Below are 22,277 nucleotides of genomic sequence, written 5' to 3'. Positions count from 1 at the left end.
CAATTATTATCAGATTTCCACGACTTACCAAGCATGAAATGAGTTTTCCCTTATCTACGAATAACACTCTCCACGACGACCGGCTCCATACGACTGCTAAAAGAATAGCAATATAAAGAAAATTCGGCAGATCCTCCGACGCCTTGTCGGGATCGGTTTCATGCGAAGCAGTGAGCGAGCAACTATATATGCTGCATTTTTTCACTTTATTCAAAGCTTAACGAGGTGGATCGACGTGTTTTTGTAAGTGTAGTAGTTGTGTGCATATGGTGGGATTACCAGGCTCGTCGACAACACTGGCGTTTGAAGGGCAACTTGGGGCCTGAGGTAACGTGAGCACTTAGGCTAGAGAACATAGGTCAGTATTATCGAAACGATGTATAGTTTACGGTGCTATGATATATTCATGAATATCATACGTAACTTTTGTTAGCACATTCCTGCATGGTTGAGCAAGGCTTGAAAATAGCTTCCTGAATCATAGGAATACAAATGTAATGTTTATTATACTCGTATAAAAACGGAGCCAACTGGAACCACAATTGGCGTTAAGCCGATATGCCGCCTGTATCACAGGAGATCATATTACAGCGAAAGCCGTTATGAGATCACAACAAGGGCCGTTTTTGGTGCCGTAGTTGTCCGCCGCCGCCGCCGCCGCCGCCGCCGGTGTCCATAAGCACTATCTCTCGAAATAAGAAAAAAATTCCAGGATGGAACAAGGTTCGAACCTGGGCCCTCCGTGTGGGAGCCCAATATTTTACCGCAGAGCCATGCCGGTGCTTGAAACTGCTTTACAAAAAGGCCCTATATAGAGTTACTGTATATGCTACCTTTAGGTAGCAGAGTTGCGCATAGGTCCGGCTAGCAACCACAACTATGCGGTGAAGTCGCACTTCGTTTTTGCAGGCGACATGCCTACCGTGTCGCCGATCAACATGTCAGGCGTGTCGAAGACCGGCGATAAACATTGTCTGTTGATGGCAAGTGTTAATTCAGTTCGATACCGCGGCGGCGTGGAGAAATACAAAAATTAGCACGAGCGTCAGCTTCTCCGCAATGCATGGTTGCTAGCGGCGTTTGGAAGACAGATGCGCAACTCTGCTACCTAAAGGTAGCATATACAGTAACTCTAGCCCTATACAGGCTTTATGTCGGGAAGGAACCACACTAACATATGATGTAATGTAGCGTGGTAGATGAGTAAAATAACAACCAAGTGTCACAGAATGCGAATTCTGTAACCACGTCGCACAATGCAAATTGCGCAACGAATGGGTTGTTGAATGCTTCCAACCCATTACAAAGGCCTCTACCGTAATCCTTCATCGTCATGAGCCGCAGCATCAACAAAGTGCGCATAACGCCTTATAGATATTTGGCAGATACTACGGTTCTCCGCAGAATGACGAAAAATTACATAGTGGCTGCTTCCCTACTTCACAAAAATTATGATAATTTATAGCGTACTGAGTTCCTCGCAAGTGCACTTCTATTGGTCGCCAAGGAAGCCCATAAGGCTCCCATGATACATTTCCTCAGGGTCTTAATAAGGTTAATTCCCTCTCTGTATCTCTTTCTCACGTTAGCGTATGTTATAAAGCGTGGTGGGAGAGTGACATAACGACCGAGCGTCACACAATGCGAATTACGTAACTAATGGGTCCCTTAAAGTTCCAACCCATTACAAAAGCTCAGTCATATTTCTTCATCGTCATCAGCCGTCGCATCAAAAACTGCACATAATGCCTTAGAGATGGTACCTCGCTTCTACGCAGAATGTCGAGTAATGTCGTGGCGGGTGCTTCCCAACTTCACAAAAATTACGATTTGTGGCGTAGTGGGTACGTTGCTAGTGTACTTGCATTAGCAGCCACAAGAGAGTTTATAACAGGCTCTAGAAATGCCGCTCTTCAAGCGTTCGCTGTGTCTGTGCTGCGCTTTCCGCGCAGGCCTGGCGTTTTTATTTGTATATTGCTTTATTATAAAATTACACAGCCACCAATGCGACCACAACAGTTTCTAGACGTGGCGTGGCTCTGTGGTAGAATACCTGACAGCTACTCAAAATGCTTGGGGTCGATTCCTGCTGGTATGGTAATTTTTATTCTTTGGATTTGCCGGGTCAACGTTGCCGGTGTCGGTTTTTCTTAACGCTCTCGCATTTGAATTACCACTGCCTGCTCTCGCCGTTCCTGGGTAGATATAAACTGTAAATCACCTGTGCCGAATACCCATCAACTGCGGCCTGTGATAAACGGGCATGTGCCACACGTGTCTGGAGGGAAGGGTTTGACGACGTGCGCGACAAGATTTTCACGTTATCAGATTATAAGGGACACCATCGTGAAGGTCTCCAGAAATTTCGACCGCCTGGTGTTCTCCAACGTAAACCTAAATCGAAGTACACGGACCTCAAGCATTTTTCGAGTCCATCGCAAATGCGCCTGCCGCGGCCTGTATTCGATTCGCGAACTTTGAGTGTGGCTAATAAGGACATATAGCTTCTGCGGCCATTGCCTCTAAAAAATCCAAATGTCAAACGTATATTTCTGTCCAGTTTCAAAGAAGTAAGCCAGCGTCCTTTAAATAACATTGAATATATATATATATATATATATATCTGGCGGGGAAATAAGCACACTGGCTCCGTAGAAGCGAGCACGCACGACGTACGTAGAAACACCTTTAATAATCACAAAGGTTTCGCCTTGCCCACCACCACCAGCTGAAACGTTTGTGATTTTTAAAGCTGTGTCCACGTACGTCGTGCTTCCTTGCTTCCGTTATATATATTTATATATATATATATATATATATATATATATATATATATATATATATATATATATATATATATATATATATATATATATATATTGTAGAAAAGCCTTGGGACATGGTAATGGGTCCAAAGACGGAATCCTTCCCGATCCGGCCAAGCTTCGGGCCGTGGCCGAATTTCCCAAACCAACGTCCGTCAAAGAACTGCGCAGTTTCGTCGGACTGTGTTCATACTTTCGACGCTTCATACGAAACTTTGCCACCATCATATAGCCACTGACGAAGCGCCTTGGAAGTAACGGACCCCTAAATTCGTGGTCGTCCGAGTGTGACGACGCGTTCGCAAAGCTCCGTCGTTTGTTGACGTCTCCTCCCATACTACGCCACTACGACCCTACGGCCCCAACGGAGGTACACACGGACGCCAGCGGTGTAGGCCTCGGCGCTGTCCTTGCGCAACGCAAACCAGGGTTCCCCGAATATGTCGTGGCATACGCAAGCCGTACGCTTACCAGAGCCGATACCAATTACTCAGTCACGGAAAAAGAGTGTCTGGCGATCATATGGGCCCTTACAAAGTTTCGACCTTATTTGTATGGTCGCCCATTTGATGTCGTCACTGACCATCATGCACTATGCTGGCTGTCGTCATTGAAGGATCCCTCAGGCCGTCTCGCCCGCTGGGCACTTCGCCTGCAGGACTACGACATCCGCGTGCTGTACCGCAACGCACGCCAGCATGCTGACGCCGACGCCCTCTCGCGCTCTCCCTTGCCTGACGACAATGCCCTCTGCTCAGTATCTCTCATAGCTGTTGCTTCAATCACCGTTCACACCATCGCTACCGAACAGCGCAAGGATAAATGGATCACCTCGCTGATCGACTTGCTCACTGATCCGACGGCAACACCATCCACTCGCGCGTTGCGTCGTCAAGCCCACCATTTCGCCGGTCGTGACGACCTCCTGCACAGACGCAATTACAACGCCGACGGCCGCCAGTGGCTACTAGTGATACCCCGCAGTCTGCGTTCTGAAATATGTGAGGCCTTCCACTGTGACCCGCAATGCGCGCACTCTGGGGTATCCAAAACTTAACACCGCATTCGACAACGATACTTCTGGCGTGCGATGTACCGCTACGTGCAGAAGTTCGTTCGCTCCTGCCTCGATTGCCAACGCCGAAAACCTGCAACGCACGTGTCGCCAGCAGGTCTACAACCATTACCTTGCCCTAACCGTCCGTTCGGGCGCGTGGGCATCGATTTGTACCGACCACTTCCTCTGACTACGGCTGGTAACCACTGGGCCATCGTCGCTGTTGATCATCTAACGCGATACGCCGAAACCGCCGCCCTCCCAGAGGCTACAGCGCGCGATGTTGCCTCCTTCCTACTGCACCGATTCATACTGCGTCACGGTCCACCCCAAGAGCTTCTCAGCGATCGAGGCCGTGTCTTCTTATCGGAAGTCGTGGAAGCCATTCTGAAAGAGTGCCATGCTGTTCACCGCAAACCTACTGCTTACCACCCGCAGACGAATTGCCTAACCGAACGCTTTAACCGCACGATCGGCGACATGCTGTCAATGTACGTCGCCGCCGATCACACCAATTGGGATGCCATTCTGCCCTTCGTCACCTACGCCTATAACACCGCCCCTCAGAGCACTACTGGTTTTTCACCGTTCTTCTTACTTATAGAAGGCACCCGTCGCACACCATCGACACGATACTTCCATACAAGCCGAATCCATCTGAGTGTGCGCCTATTTCTGACACAGCCAGGCTCTCTGAAGAGTGTCGCGAGCTTGCCAAGACATTTACGACGCAGGAACAAGAGCTGCAGAAGAGCATTCGCGATGGCACCACTACTTCTGAACCCACGTTCCTCCCTGGAGCGCTCGTATGGCTCTCGGTCCCTACCACTGCAAGTGGCCTTTCTTCAAAACTGCTGCCGAAATACGAAAGCCCATACCGGGTCGTCGAGCGCACATCCCCGGTCAACTACTTGATCGAACCCATCGAACCAGCTGCGGACATGCGCCGTCGAGGGCGCGACATTGTCAACGTGGAGCGCCTCAAGGCCTACTATGACCAACTCATAGTGACGAGCTGTTAGGTCGCCGGACGGCTTCCTTTTCGTACCCGGGGTAATTGTAGAGAAGCCTTGGGACATGGTAATTGGTTACCCACTCCAGCGCGTTCTAGTGGGTCGTCCTCTTTGGTTGCTTGAAAAAGAACGCCGCTCGCGCATGCAGTTCGTGCCTTGCCGTGACTGTCGCCATTACTCATTGTCGTTGAGTGCTGTCTATTAAACACCTTAACAATATATATATATATATATATATATATATATATATATATATATATATATATATATATATATATGTGTGTGTGTGTGTGTGTGTGTGTTTGTGTGCCTATATACAACTGCAACGAGAAGATTACATCATTCCTGTTGTCTCCATGCATTCGATAGAGTTACTAAGCAATGCTCTCTGACGTCCGTAAACCATGATCGCGAGACGAATACGAAATTACTACAAAGCATCGTTACAATACCAAAGCGCACACAGGAAACGGACGGAACAGATTTTCGTTTATTACGCACCACAAACACTCCATGTATACGACTACAACTGCTGTGCTGAGAACACTGGAATTCATCCTGTAACTTGAATAAGGCAACTTACATAGAGTGCTGCATAACTTATGTGACTGTCAGCCGTGAGATCAGTGCGACTACAGGATGTCTCTGAGGCCTTTAGACGCCATCGGATCTACTATGACGGTCGAACCGGGTATCTATCAGGAAAAAGGTAACTGTACATGACCCTCGGGGTGGTAGAGAACAACAGCCCGCAGATGCGCAAAGGTCCGGTTGAATACACCAGGCTCCGGCAGGACGTACACTATGGTTGCGCACTAGCGACGCGCTCTCATGAAAGACAGGAGCAGGCCTGTAAACCTACCACATAACTCCGTTATCGAAGCTATCACTCCGCATGTAGACGACACTACTGGACGACACTGCTAGACACTACATCAGCCAGTGCGATTTTGTTTCCTTTTAAGGCAAAAGCCTTAGATGCCTCATCAGACGCGAAAATTGACCGTTGGCGTCCCGCAGTGTCGGGGACAACACGAGTGATGCAAAAAATTATCACCACGTGATGACGTCACCATGTGACGTCATTCTGACGTCACATATCGCCTAACATTGTGGCCTCATTATGACGTGATCATGACATCACTATGACGTCACCGGACAACACGTCACCTGATGACTTCCTCGCGTAACATCGTCGCTTGGTCAAATGTGGGCAGATCACGGGAGCAGTGTGAAACCAGGTGAGGTGCCTCCGATCATGCAGGCAGGGCAAACAACCACGTTAGCTTTTGGAAGGTGGCGGAGCAGGATGAATACAATGAATGAGAAGAAAAAAAATATAGCTTACGCCATCGAATCGTCTTAAGATGTATTCACACGACGGACGAAATCGCGATTCGAGCCTGCGCATTGCGTACTACGCCACCATACGTCAGCCGTTCCCGCGTCCCCGTTTCTTTCCGCGCGAGCGATTCGTGAAACGACGCAGGCCCAAATCACAGTTGGGATCCTCGGGGAGCAATGCCGAAATCCTCGCTTGTAGCGTGAATTATCCCCTGTCGTCTGACTGCTGGCTGCGGAGAGATCCGAATTACGTCACGTGTCACGTGACTGATCCGTCTGCGGTCACGTGAGTCGTGAGAATACTGCTTTCAGTGAATGCATAAGGGACCCTATGAGTTTTTTTTTTCCCCTTTCTGCGAGCCGCCGACAGGCGCACCTCTGCACGCTCTCTTTTCAGGCAGCACATTGCCTTACCGCTTCCCCACACTCATCAACGTCTCATGAGTGTGTAGACCGTGGATAATTATACTTAAAAAATTACAGCGTAGCTAGCTCATCGCATTTGCATATTACTGAGGTGCAGCGCATAATACAAACAGCCGGCGCGGTTCAGAATTTCTTAACATTACTCGGGATGCCGCTATTTCACAGAATAAAGCAACAACAGACACTGCGCAACCTACCGTGCATGCCATAAAAGCAGCTGTAGTGGAAAGGGACTCCTCAATATTTATCGTTCCTTCGATGGCCGTTAACTTCATGACATTCAAACGCTGAAACCAACCTGTCTCTAGCGCTCTTCGGACAAGCCCCTCAAACGGACGCCATAGATGGAACCCTTTGCTCACGGAAATGCCACTCGCCTCAGTGCCGAGTGTCTTGTCTCCTGGCACCAGTTCGTTTCCAAGGAAACGCACGTGCGGTTTTTGTCCACTTTCTACGAGAACGACTGCCACATGTGACGCGTTCAGCACCTTACGGTGGCACATGTCATCTGTATAAAAGACATAGCAATGACCATGATATCTGTCAAAGCATTCTTGCAGTATCCCGAAGTCATGCGATGATGCTGATGCCCAGATTGCGAAGAAGGCGCCTGCGTCCCCACAAGGACACAATTTCTTCGCCTCCACCAAGCCAAGAAAATCTCTGACTGTCAGCTGCAGTTGTTGTCTCTGCGGGACAGTTATCGTAGACGTGATCACAGACTGCACGTACACGACTACGCAAAGGCAAGAAAGAGACCAGAATGCAAATAAAACCCTCCGCGTGTTAGAAGAGATCTCGTGTCTCGACACACTATGACACTTTGATACCGAGACACTAACAACCATCTCGTAAAACCTGTCAAACGGCTCGTTGAGCAAAACTTTTGTTAGTAAGCTTACTCCTAAGAGAAGTGCCGAGCACGACGCCACCGCCAATGTAACTTGGCCAATAGAAAAAAGGATAGAGTAAAATTTCCCTGCATTTCCCATGCTTTCTGATGCATGACTTTTGTGAGCGTAAAAAACAATGTCTCTGGAGATAATCAGTGGGCTCATGTGAGAGAAAATGGGCGTAACATCAAGCAATGTCATCCGTTTCATTTCGATATCTATTTCCCTTTGCGTTTCCTTACAATCACGTTGGAAGTGTGGCTCCTCTGTCGACAATATGTTCAATGAAGTGTTTACTGTCTTCAGAGCTTGCAGAACGACATCGTTTTGAAATTCCTTGCAGAAACGCATATCACGGCCGCACTCCACCACAATTGATTGGTTTCTTAAAGTTGAAAACGTTCCCACAGGCGAGACTGGTGTGCGTAGTTTGCAAATTTTGGCGACACCCTCTTGCACTGCTAACGCCGGGAAAGGCAGAGTCCTTAATATTCCACAAGCATCCGTGTCCGTTTTACCCTTCTGGACGTGCACCAAGGTTGTGTGCGGATAAAACAAACATTGTGAACCCAACAGCTCATGTAAATCCAACAGTTCCTTCGTGTTCAATAGTACAGCTAAGTGCGTCCCTACCCTTTCGCCAATTTCCAATAGCTCTTTGAATGACAACGGACTTCCGCAGAAGTGCAATGATAGCGTAGACTGATCCTCTACATCCAACAGTTCGCGATACTCGGCGTTTTCCGGACATACTACCAATAATGTGATCGACCTCCAGCTTTCTGGCGATGTCCTGTTAATGAGGCGCCTAATATCTACGGAATTTTGCGCTGCACCACAAAGAAACGCTGCGATAAGGGATGCGAAGCCGACGAAGATTGCCACCTTCCTGCAGCTTGGCTTTCCGGCCATATTGCCTCGGCAAGGTGTCGTCTCTAGTCTTCAAGATGTCGCCAGCCTGAAACAAACGAATGTTTCAAATTACAGTGACCCGCTTGCTCTGTCAACTCGCTTAGTGTGAACAGGAACATCAGCATCCATTCAACACTGATCCCCTCTGCGTGCAAGGGAACCATGGTAAACACCTCAAAAGAGCAGTCATACAAGACACTAACTTCGCAATCTAAATAACGGGTTGCTATAACAAGGAGAGCATATATTCATTTTCCCCCGCGATTTAAAACATTTCACTGTGCATTCTAATGTAATAATCCAATGCGTTATGTCTGTTTCTACCGGCCACCATGATATTGAAAATACTGTTTAAGCGTTGGCAGAATACCAAGCACGTCCTTCTATGCAAATGTCTATGCACGGCATAGCACGGCACGCTCATGACCCAATGCGAAGTCGTCGACCACTCTCTCGTACCGTTGCGACGAACACAGGCGCCGGGCAGCACGATGAATTGGCCGAGACGGACTTGCACGTAGCCATGTCCTGGAGACGTCGACAATCATGTCGTCGCGGCGAACACAGGCGCCGGGCAGCATGATGACCTGGTTGTCTCGTCTTTGCAAGAAGGCACGTCGCAGGTGCTCATGATGGCTCCTTCTGGCACGGTGCCGGCGGCAGTGTGGAACCGTTGCGTCGTCCTCGCAGGCGTGGTGACGCCCGCATATCGCGACTGGCCTAGCCACGGGGTCCGAAGCCCCAAGCACCTGATCGAACACGGCGACGGGCGCCCACCCAACTTCGTCTTCCTCTTTCTTCGTGTAGCTCCTTGGCACTCGAAGGCGGTGAAACCGAAACTGACTCTTGACATTTTCCCCCCAGTTCAAGAAAGTTGTACGATTCACTCTGTAGTTCGATTAAGTCCACCTTTCGTACAACTTCATTGTGTAACCACATGCAACACAGAAGTCTACACGGCTGTCGTACAAATAGTTTTTATGCCGAATGGAATATTAGTTCTCTCGGAACTATTGTTGTGAATAGATTGCTAACAAAAACTGTTTATTATTTCTATTCCGTTTCTACAACACAGTTCGAGAACAATATCGGTTGAGGTCATTATTATAGCACCGAAGCGCAAGCACAACACCGTCAGTTTTCTTTTGCATAATACTATGTATAAATATCATTCAAATTGAAGGCGACACTATCACAGAGACGGCTAATACTTTTGGCAACATAACACATAAAAGGCACGCACAATAGAGAATATGTCGGGCTCAACTAACGGCATTCTTGCGACTTTCTGATGTTCTCAGATTGCTGGGCTTCTATTTGAGAGATTTCTCCCTCCTCAGCGTTCGCTACGTCGTTGCATAAATCAGCTAAATTATTTTCCATACTACGTCATGCTGATGTGTGAAAGAACCCACTGCATTCCGGTCATGGCAAAAAACTAGCATCGCCCAACATTATTACATTAGAATGTACAGATAAGCCGATTACATTATAGCCTCCTAAAAACTTGACGAAGTAATGAAATTATCTCGTCACTCCTGTTAATTGGAGGAATCATGCGGTATTGCATGTACATGGTTTATGCCTTTCATAGGACCGGAGCCCATTATATTCTATTCCTCATCCCGGTACAGTACTGCCGGTTCGACTTTGCTGCTACGGGGTAAACATTTTTCATTCGAGACAGCTGCATTTCATATGCTGCACGCAGCCCCTGCTGTACAAGCGTGTCACACTGGAAGTCCTTAGCTCCCATTGTTACCATACTACGGCAACCATTACGAAAAGTAAGTTTTTTCCCTGAGCGTAGTGCTCATATTTACCACTGGTGTCCACATGACCAATGAGTGCACTACTCACTGCCCAATAACTAATCAGTTGCAGGCTCAACCGGTTGCCTAAAGCTCAGAACGATGTGCAGACGTTTCCTCCAGAAAAACAAAGCAATTCATCTATGCCTATAGTCCTCCTCGCATCGTCTGAGTGTTGGCTTATAAGATGTTAACAGCCAATCTTGGTAGCCTAACAACGCAACGCCTAAAATGTTGCGTTGTTACGCTCAAGAGAACGTGTGTTCACTTCCCGGCCCCGGGGGTTGAATTTAGATGAAAACCAAATGGCAAAAACGCCAGTGTACATGATTATTTATTTATTCATTTATTTCAATACCTTCAGGGCCCGAAGGCCTTGCAAGAGGAAGTGGGTAAGAGTATACACAATAGTAAGAAAAACAAGAGTAAGAGAAAACTAAAACGCTGCTTAGAGCAAACATTGTATTCAACAGCAGCCTTAAAAGCAGTGGCATCGGTCAGTAGAGCAACAGAGGTAAGCAGGTGGTTCCATTCGTTCGAGGTAATGGGACTAAAGGAATCGTGAAAAAATTTATGTGAAAAAAGGAATGCGTGGGGATGGACATCTATTTGATATGCATTATGGTTTGGAAAGAAGGTCTTCTTTTGTTGTGGATTGTGGAAAATTTTATTAAAAAAAGGACAATAGCAGCCACTTTCCTGCGCGAACAAAGAAGTGGAAGGCTCAAAACTGTTTTCATAGATGATGCACTAGATTTGCGCGCATGGTCTAATAGGATAAAACGTGCATACGATTTTGGATGGAATCCAAGGTTTGAACGAGAGTGGTAGTGCCGGGACACCATACAGCGCTTGCGCGCTCGAGCTTCGGACGAACACGAGTTTTATATAAAATTAGTTTTAGAGTAGAAGGCACCCTTGAAAAGTGTCTTCGTAGACAGCAGAGTGCGATTGGCATTGTTAGTTACATAGGTGACATGAGTGTGCCATAAGAGGTTAGAGGTAAATTTCACGCCAAGATACTTGTAGTATTAAGCACTTTCTAAACCACTACGGTTAATTAGGTATCCGGGAACGTGAATAGAACTAGAGTTACGGGGAACTCGCATTACCTTTCATTTGTTAGCGTTTAGTCTCTCCCATGTTCCATCTAGTGCACCAGGAAGAAACTTCATTAAGATCTTGCTGCAGAAAATGAACGAGAGTATTAATGCAAGTCTTTCTATAAATAATACAGTCATCAGCAAATAATTTAATTGGTGGTATAATATTATTAGAGAGAGAGAGAAATGTTTTAATGAAAAGCTGGAGATGTTTGCCTGGCTATTCGCCTGACATGCTACTTCATGTGCTCAAGGGTGATGATTATGATATATACACTGACAACCACACATACATACATAGACTATACTGTTTACAAAGTTTCGGTCAGGCTTGTGGCCCGCAAGAAAGTCAGCAGCGCTTTCGTTGCGCGTAACGCACAGGTGCTGTTTTGCCATGGGCCCAGGATGTGCCGCAGTTCTAAACACGAGTCCTGTTGAAGGTGCAAGACGCTTATTATTAGGTATGTCATTGATGTATGCAAGAAAGTGAAGATAGCCCAAAACTGAGCCCTTAGCCACACCAGAAGTAACAGCCGACTCTGGTGAGTTAATATTGTTGGTGCTGACAAACTGAGTTCGGTTAGCGAGAAAGTATTCGATCCATGTTAATATGTGGCAGTCAATGCTTAATTTACTTAACTTAAAACAGAGTAACTGTTGGGAAACAAGGTCAAAAGCTTTAGAGATATGTGCAAATTGATCGGGAATGAACTCTATAGGAGCTGCCTAAGATGTGTGGTACGTCACAAAGCCTGTTGCGCAGTGAAGTGGCTATTCATCAAGCTAAAGGACCAGCATTCTTCCCGCAGTTGGCGGAGATCGGCGTCTTTGCGCTGGGCGGTGGTTAGGGCTTGCAAATTCCAATAAGCAGAACGTACAGAGCTGGCACAAGACAGTGCAGCAGCTTCCTGATTTACGCTTGCAAAAGTGTGGCTGACACCTGTATGAAATTCGAAAATATTTGAAAGTTGCCGAACCTATCGTTCTGCGTACGAGGAACAGTTGTTCTTAATTCATTATAATTTCTGTGGTTTTACGTTCCACAACCATGACACGACTATTAGGCACGCCGTAGTGAATGGCTCCGGAAATTTCGACCATCCGATGTTTCTTAACGTTCACTGTCATCGCACAATAAACGGGCCTCTAGCATTTCGCCTCCATAGAAACGCGACCGCCGCGGCCGGGATAGAACGCGCGACGTTCGGGTCAAGCCGAGCGGCGTAACCACTGCGTGACCACGGCGGACAGCAACTGTTTTTAAGCACAAAAGTTAAGGTCTTGTGGTCATTAAGAATATAAAAGCTGAGGTCTTCAAACAGGGAATGTGGTGTATATTAGCGTGCCTCTGCAGGTTTGGGGCGTTTTGAAAAGAAACCCAGCGGCGTCCAGTCTGTGTCATCGTTCCGCTGCAACGCCGTGGTCAACGTGAATGAATCGTAAGCGGTGAATGAATCAACGCGAAGCTGAAGCGTATCTTCGAGCTCACGGCAGGCTGGTCCCAACATTTTCACGGCAATCATACGCGGACTGGGGCTGATGCGGCGTTTTGTCGGCGCGGTCAGACAAACTCTTGATGCAGATGACAAGCAGTCGTGTGAGTCTGGGTGCGGGAATGTGGTGCCGCTAGGCGGTTGGTATGGTCAGACTGCCACTAAAAACAGGTGAATGTATAGATGCCATAGGCGGTGTCTCATTCAATAGGTGTTGTACAACTTCGTCGAAGTGAGCAACATCAGTGCCGCTGACTATTTCTAAATGTTTCTTGCTAATATTCGGCAGCAGGAGTGCTGCACATACAGTGGTCAACACTCATGCCTAGAACGACGGAGCTTCGCGCTCGGAACTGCACGAGAGACACCTGCAGTTGCAAATAAGCCACATCTGAGCATGCGCGGCGCCAATGACGCGCCTCCAATGCATTTTTATTCCTTGTTCATCGCCGCGGATGCAACAACCGCTTTGGCTGTCCAAAGCGCTGTCAACGGTTTAGCGCTAAAACAAAAATAAGCCAAAAAAAATGACGAAGCGAAGCGTTCCCGGCGCCCGATGCAAGCTGTGCTGCGTGCTTCTTCTCAGTTCGCGGTCTTATTTTCCCAACAGTAGATTTGTCCCTACTTATTAGATGAATTATATTTTCTGTGGCTTCGCCGCTATAGAATTGTCAGCGCTTCTGACTACCAACGAAGTTGTCGCGGTCACCGCAATAAATAAGGGGCGTTGACCACTGTACGTGAATTACGTTTACTGCAGCCCTGTAACGAGAAATGCGATTCGATACCAGTTTACTAATGAGTTTGGAGACTCGAGACCCACTATGTAAGTTGTTGCACGTTTCAGATACGAGGAAGCAGCTTCCTGACAGACGATTCGCGTCTTCGGTAGCGATGCGTAAGCGCAGTCGATGGTGATCAGCATGTCCAACATTGTCCGAGTTTCTAGAAAAATGTCACGTGTCGATCGCGAACGAAAAAAATTGCCCGCGTATCTGCGTGCTTCGCTGCAAATGTAGTCTAAAGACGATAGAAGAGGCGCTGCGTGCGATATGAACGCCATCTGGCAATACGTCGAGAAACATGAGTGCTGTGTTGCGGGCTGGTAGTCCCGTCGCAGCAGCATGCGAAGACCGGCGGTGACCAACGCGACCGGCGGGGCCGCCGGCCAGCCCGAACACGCGGTTTGGCGCGAAGCGCCGAAGAAGAAAACGTCCACATTCATCGAGAACTCTCCACGCTCTTTTATTTACACGTCGCCTGGGTAAAACAAGAATGCCAGAGCGGCGCCCTCTGGCATTCGTACAGTGCAATAGAGAACCGAAACCGAAACACAACAATTAGCTTGTGAAGAGGGCACGGAGGAAGGCAAATTTCAGCGCAGTCGCATTTTCAGCGCAGCTTTAGAAACTAGGGTCTTTAGAATTACGTGTCTATGTATTTTCTATTAAAGGAACACACCACCTAATACATACCTAGTGATGTTGCGCCTCAGATATGCCTAATATTTTATTTTTGATCGACAACGTTCGCAAGTATGAACAGCCGTATTAGTTCAAGGTGGGTGGGCGCTAAGCAAGTGGTTCAACTTTGGCCGGGTGGCTAAATCGGGTGACAGACACACAAACCGACAGACCTAAGTTGCTGCGTTTAAGTTCCCCAAGAAAGACTGTCGTCTTTAAAACAGGGAAGCATGCTCCGGCATGCAATGTGTCCATCTACAGCTCCCTCGAGTAAGTCGAAAATCATGACGAGGGTGGTGACTGAGGCTGACTCGGCGATTTAAATTCGGGCCATGTACTTACACTTTCCAATAGGTGTGACCAAGTGATCTCCGGCCGCTTTTATAATAGTGGCCACTCGGTGGACGCCAATGCGAAGGACGACGGTGACAGTGAAGACGTCCGTTACAACCCGTGCTGGGCAGTATCGAAGATACATGCATCTCAGATGCTATCTTAGGTATTCTTTGATTACCTTCTATCAGCATCGCGATACGTATAGCAAAGCCATTATCGGCATCTGTATTTCCGATACATTCAATAATGCACCGTTTACCTTAAGATACAAGATACTACTTAGAAACACCCGCGTGAGAAACAATATTGCCGCGTGTCTTATGTTTCACGAGTTGAAGCTTCACCCACAAAGACTGTGGGCAACGCGCTGCGCAGGCCGCGCCGCGATGTGTAAGAGGCTTCGCGATTGTTTTAGAACGTTCCGTTAAGATTGCGCGCCGCACGCGAATGTTCAAGCTTTGGTGAGAGATAACGCCGCCACCAGCGATATCGCTGGAAAGTTCGATAGCGCCTGCATAAAAGCCGACGCGCTTGAGCGCTTGTCAGTTGATCGACGGACGCAGCTTTGTTCGCCGCAATCGGTGCTCGTTGTCCATCGCTTGTAAAGTGACGATTTCGTTTCTTGGCATAAGTTCGCCAAATGAAAGACTAGTTCTTATCCTACTGACTTCGCCCTTCATCCACGTCACGACCACGTGAGAATATACATAGCCTGAGCTCCGCTTCTCAAGCTGATACTGCTGCCACTAATCCACCTCAATTAAACTAACTATAGTAACACTATGTCATCTTTCCGCCATGGTGCTATTGCCACCAGAAGTTCCTATAATGATAAATTAATTGTTAGCACAAGTGCTGTCTTTGCTGTCCTCCGTTTGCATCCCACACTTTACCTAGGTCCCTGTCAACCGGAAAAAATCAATCCGAAACATTATCAAAGTTATCAACACGAAAAAATTAGCACGTAATTAGCACATTGTAGAAAATAGTGCGGTAATATGCCATTTTGACACGCCTACATATGCGTCACTGAGCTTATGATAATTATATATATATATATATATATATATATATATATATATATATATATATATATATATATATATATATATATATATATATTGATTATTCGGGGATAAGATTGTGCTTGCTAGTATTCCGAGAAAACCATGCTGAACACTTGGTGTTCAAGGGTGGCCTCCCGCGAAATGAACATATTGGCTCTCCTAGTAAACGTTTATTTATTAATTCATCTAACACTCAGTTATTGTATTACAAAGTGTAACACCTTTCAATCGCCTCTTCAATGGAGAGGAAAACATTGTTACAATGTTGTTTCATTGGTATCGAAATTCGCATAACATTTAGTCTCGCCCGAATATGGCTGCTGAAAGTTAGCCTCTGTGCACTGGAACGAATGAGCAGCAGATATAACACCACCACATTACTTCACCACTTATCTGGAGAACAACCGAAGTACTCAATCATTCCACCTACCTCCGCTGTTGTAGTTGGTTTCCTTATCTGTGAATAGAATACGTGCCAGCTGCTCTTCTATCACCTGTAGTCGGATGCAACTTACAAAGTCCGATGAGGCACCGCCCAGACGACCGCAGCGCGCATTTCGATCGCCTACGCGACTAAAAATATAGTCCCGCTCGTGCAGTCGGCATACTTCTTCGAAGGCAGAGTCACCAGCCGTCCGGCTGACTACGTCACTGTGAAGTGCGCGCCCATTGGTGCAGGCTGTTTGCATCCACCTTTGAGCAAGAAACGCCGCGGACATCTAAAGCTGTATCCGACAATAGTGACTAATGATATAGATATATGGCAGGCGCGTTACGAGGAACAGGTTCTTCAGGGATGGACATATAATAAATTCAATAATACGACCTTCGGGTAGATTTTTGCGTATGTTGTTTTGCCTGTTTCACGATGATGCACCGTACACGGCGAGATGCTTGCACAGTTGTTAAGTACCGTAGATATTGCACGTTTTCCAGCTTACCACAAAGTGCGAAACAAATTATTCACCATGACAACTAGAGAGAGCGCTCATTTTTTTTTTTTTGACGCCTGCTATATGCTTCAATCTGTCCTGTGAACACGAAAGATGTAATTTAAGATTATTTCGCTCTCGATCGATGGGCCAGTGCTTGTCAGTTCCTCTTTCGCAGTATGATGCTTTACCACTAAACAACAGGTCGATGCTCCTGTTCCGCTTTAAGCAACATGAGCCGGGGTGCTAATTAAGTTTCTGTTGACCTTGCCATCAAAAAGCACGTAAAATAAGTGGCACTCTGGCTAGTTGTTCTTTATTATATTTTAATAACTTGAAGAGCGCAGGATTTGCCACTGACGTCAGTGATTGCTTCTCTGCTTTGTGCTTTCCTGCGATGGTGAATTAATGAAAAGGTGAATCAATAGCACGTCTATTCAACAACGCGTTGTGGCTTTACTACAACAGATACTAGGATTTGCTCTTTGAATATCTCAAATTGTGTGTAGCATTTGTGATTTTTAGGGGTGTGCGAATATTTGAAAATTTCGAATAACGAATTGAGTAATGTTCAATACGAATTGGTACTCGAGTCTAATAGTGCGCATTAGAAATACCGAATATTTTTCGTATTCTGTTTGAATAACGAGCACCGATGAAAAGAAACCCCTCAAAGCAACGAAAAGTTGCAACATATAGGGGTCAGGCTTCTTTTTTTAATCATCGCTTTAGCACGAACCTTACAGCGCAATGTTCTACGAAACCATTGGCGCCAGCACGGTCACACGATGATGGCGTTTTTGCATAAAACTCCAGTGTCACTGAAGCGACAGAGCTATCAATACACTATCTCCATCATGACATTCATGATGATATTTATTCATCAATATTGTTTAATATTTATCTAACAGTTTTATTTAAACACTGTGTACAGAGTTCCACCTTGAATACTATATAGTCACCCGTGTATTTCAACCTGCAGTTACAACATATTTCTAAGGCTACAATTTCTACTGTATTTGAGCTTGCCTTAGTTTACGAAATTGTGGTATTTTTTTTTCTCTGTTAAAAGTAATCGTAATGGTGCTTCGCTAAAGCTAGCGAATGCTTGTTTCAAATAAAATTATATAGAATTCTTGGGCTCTTACGAAAATGGTTGATAACCATTCCAGAGCTGCCTTGAAAATCGTCGCCATATTATTCGTAAACTATTCTAATATTATTCGATTCGTATGCAATTAGATTCTAAATATAGATATTCGCACAGTCCTACAGAATTTTGAAACATGGCTGTGAAACACGGCTGCCCCCAAGTTAATCACTGAAATATCAATCGACGAGTTATAATTAGTCATTTCGACATCGCTTCAGCTGCGCCAGTGTATTGCCGCTTCGATGTAGAGCTCGTGTGCCAAAAGGACAGGAGGCTAACTATCACACGATCTTTAGAAAAATCTGTATTGTCTACAGAAAACTCCTTGTGTATTATATTTCATATCACATCAATTCTGTAAAGAAGGTCGCGGCCAAGCCAGCAACACATTGCCATTACCCACTGCTTACTCTTAGACAATTAATAATGGGAAAATTTTTGTCAATTCAAATTTTGAGTGAGTTCGCCAGTACCACTGAAACTGTCCTAATTTAAATTTCGTTAAAGGAAAATTCCTAATAAATGCGCTTTCGCCGCATATCTGTGAGTGCAATAAATCAGAATGGCTATGTCTCAGGAATCAAGAGAAAGAGAGAAGAGCAAGGCAGGGAGGCTAACCAGACTCTACTCTCTGTTATGCTGCACGGTACTCGGGTAGGAAAAAAGAGGTTGGAAAGAAGACAGAGAGGGAGATAAAAAATTTTGAATACATAAAAAGAAAAAAATGGCCGCCATCCCATCCTGAGAACGTGAATGTCCAGTGAAGCTGTATCAAACACCACACACGCTGATGGGGAGGGGTGATATGTTTTATTATTGTTTTGAAGTAATGGTAGTTATAATCACTTTGTTGTCGCTGCGGTAGACCGTGCCTGGTTCCGCGACCATTTTCAGCAAGACGAATTTGTTCCTTTCGTACAGAATTGTATGACGCTGTTCTCTCGCCTCTAATTTCCATGATCTACCCATGGCAGTCCTTGAATGAACTGAATGAGTTGCTAGACGGGTCATCCTTTTATATATGAAAGCGGGAAACACAGGCGGGGAGAAGGAAGGAACGTTTGACGTCATCCGAACCCCTCGTGTGAAGTGTAACGCATCTGCAACCTAATCTTTACCGTGAACGTGTGGAACGCTGTTTCCATTGTTCACAGGCGCCTTATCTCCTAGATGAGGTTTTGATGCTTGTTTTGTGATCTTCTTTACTGAAATGAATACTGAGCTCTATCAACACCACCTCGAGTATCTAGGTGTTGGCTCTATGCCGTATGCCTGATTGCAAAGAAAGATATGACGTTTCCCTGCAATAGATCATTTTCGTAAAAGGGCGCCCCAAGCGTCCTTTGCGCGAACTACTACAAGACGCCATGTTTAGGTCCCCGCAGCAGACGACACTCTGCGAGTGTGAAACTGCTGGTGCGTGACGTTTGGCTAGCGCGGCAGCCAGCTCGCTTATAGTGAATCGTGCCCGAAGCATGTTGCTAAGAAGGTTCAAAAGATGTGTTCCGTTGTGTCACCAACGCGGCTACCGCGACGAGAACGAAAAAGCAAGCCACGGAGATTAGAAAATTAGCAATGTATACGAATTTGTACGTAAAATGCTTGCCCGCGCAATGGATGACACGGAATATATTTGAGCGCTTAACAGACTAGACAGAAGATCAGACGACTACAGGTTGGATGACGCGGTATGGACCATCGTAAGCGCGTTGCGGTGGCTTCCGACACAGCCAGCTCTGCGGGAATATGGGATGTAGTACGTTCGCTGACAGCGTGGTTCAGGGACACAAAATGTGCGGGATGAAGCTCGCAGTCTGTCGATGTAGTCGGTGAGGTCAGGGTATGGTGATCAAGCGGTAGGGCAGTAATGACGCCAAGCCACTGTAACATATATATTTTGCCGAACAGAACGACGAGGCTGGCATTCCCATTGTCGTAAAGCCTCGGCGGACCTGGGACCTGACTGCACTGTTTCACGCATCAAGTGCAACGCTGTTGAAGCTATGCAAGAAGTGCGGTCAGCAAAATAAATAACTCCGCGCGTCTGTTTTGGTCGGTTTTCGTGGTTGTGAATGCTCATGCGGGTCTAGCACGAGCCTGCGCCTGAGCCATTCATGGATTACTCTGCCTCAAAATGAAAACGAAATCGCATTCGGGGCCGTAAAAGGTAAACTATTTGTTTACTGGCCACTCGCGGCTTCCTGTGTCGTGCGCTCGCCTTGTTTCTCAGGCGGACACCGTTGTCTTAATCAGTGATGCTGTTGCGACGTCACCCTAACTCCGTCAGCAGCTTCTAGCTTCGACGAGCATTTTTTTCTTGTCCCCGAGGCGGACGTCATCTGATCCAGGGCTCGGAGTTCAACAGCCGCATCAAATCTTTCGTCCATCCGGTCAACGGTCCGTTCTTACTGCGCCGAAGTCAGCCGTACAGTATTTGCAAAGCAAGGCACGGTGGCATTCTTTCAAAGGGATATCGGAGACTGAGACTGAGTCGGCTGGCTTCTCGCACAGACTGTCTGCACGGGCGCACATTTGCGGACACACCACCTTGCCCTAAACATGGCGATTTCCATCTCAGAATTCTTTGCAAAATCGAAATTGACAAAAAGCTCACCGCCAGGTGGCGCATTTATTAAAAAGGTCTATTGCTAAAGGGCCCCTAAACCACCCAGAGGCCGAAATTTAGTTGTGCCGTTATAGTTGTTCACGAGTCCACAGCGAACGCGTTCGACCGCTCATCTATGCACCTGTCTCGTCTATCCTTCCTCAGCGTCCGAGGTGAAAACACAAGGAATGTGCGCATTTGCTAGCGGAGCAGCACGCGAGCGCGAGTGTCGGTTGGTGGTTTAGGGTCCTGGCGTTTCGTTTATGTAGTCCACGGAGACGAAACCGTTTCGTGGTAGAGCTGTAAAACAAATAAATACAATCCGTAGGAATTTCCTTGTGGCTTCGTGGTGCAAACGGGTGGTTGTCAATTAACGAGGGTTGCAATGCGGGCTTGTTAGTGAATCATTTGTACGGCTTTGATGTAGCGCGAAAGGGTAAACGGACACGAGAAGGCACATAAGGACACCACACAGCGCTATTAGCAGCAACATATTTATTTTGAAAAATCAGACCGCTTTTATACCATCAATTGTCGATTGTTAATTATTCCTTTCACAACTCTTCCGCTACCTTGCGGGAATCCGCAAAACTCATTTGCCACATTGTACTGCAGGCAGTTGCACATAGCATGCCGGATGGTTTCTTCAGTGCCGCAGTGTCCACATCGGCGGTGCCAGTCATCACTGTACAGAACGATTGCGCATTGGTAAATGAGGTTTCAAGCAGTTTGTTGGCCTACTTAGAATGGAGAACTGTTATGCATTTCCAACGCGTATGCCAAATAGGAGAAAAACTTACACCCACTGAAAGAAAAAAAACAGTAATAACGCAGGTCTTCAACTAAATTCATTACACAGAAGGAACGGGTTTTCATACCGAGTTAACATGCGCAACATTCAGTGTTGAGGCATTTATCGGGGCATGTTAACCACGTATAAAAAGCCGTTCCTTCTGTGTAATAAATTTAGTTGGAAACCAGCGTTCTTAAATTCCCTTTTTCTTTCCGTCTCTGGTAAATGAGACGCCCATCCAGAAGAATGAGTGAAGCACTCGAGAAAGCACTCAATATTATATTTGAGTGGTTGCCGAGTCATTGCGGAATTGTCGGCAACGACCAAGCCGATGAAGCTGCCCTTTCGGCTCATGAACGAGACCTACCGATTAGACCTGTGCGCCGCGCCGCCGCGGCCGGCCTGTTTTGCTCACGCCGCTCGCTGCACCGCCGAAGTCCATAGTATGATAACGCCGCCACCGCCGCCGCACAATAATTGGGGCGCGCCGCCGTTAGTCTTCTATTTATTGCGATAGCAAGTGCACGGACAGTCTCGACGGGTTTTTGCCGTCGCCGACATGTCCCTCCCGCATGAAGTCCAAATTGATAAGATCCCCTCGCGCATCGTATGCTCTACCGGGGGTAAGAGCGCGCGAGCGGGGGCGATGAACGCGGCCAAAGCAGAGATCATACGAGCCGACCCACTTCCGTCGCTCGGAGGGTGCATGGGATAACATCACCCCGCTCGTGAGGCCTACCGTCGAAGCAGACAGAAGCGCCCCGCCCGTCTTTACCGACCATGAAAAGGTGCGAGTAGGGGGGGGGGAGTTGTCGCGCGAGCAGCCACCTTGAACTTTGAATCTAAGGGTGCGGTCGCGATCGCTGGCGCGCGCGCTATCTCGACAGCCATGTCAGCGGGTGGCTGGTATACCCTTCTACGTGCTGTTCTCTCAACGCGAAGTGATTATGCGGAGAGCATCTCTCCCTGGAGGGGCCGTATTCTCTTACACCAGCGTTTTGTAGTTACGCGAGATTGGATACAAAACAGTTAGCTGCCAGTCTCACTTCAA

The sequence above is a fragment of the Rhipicephalus sanguineus genome, chromosome 3, assembly GCF_013339695.2.
Source record: "Rhipicephalus sanguineus isolate Rsan-2018 chromosome 3, BIME_Rsan_1.4, whole genome shotgun sequence".
Classification (NCBI taxonomy): Eukaryota; Metazoa; Arthropoda; class Arachnida; order Ixodida; family Ixodidae; genus Rhipicephalus; species Rhipicephalus sanguineus.
This window is presented reverse-complemented; position numbering follows the sequence as displayed.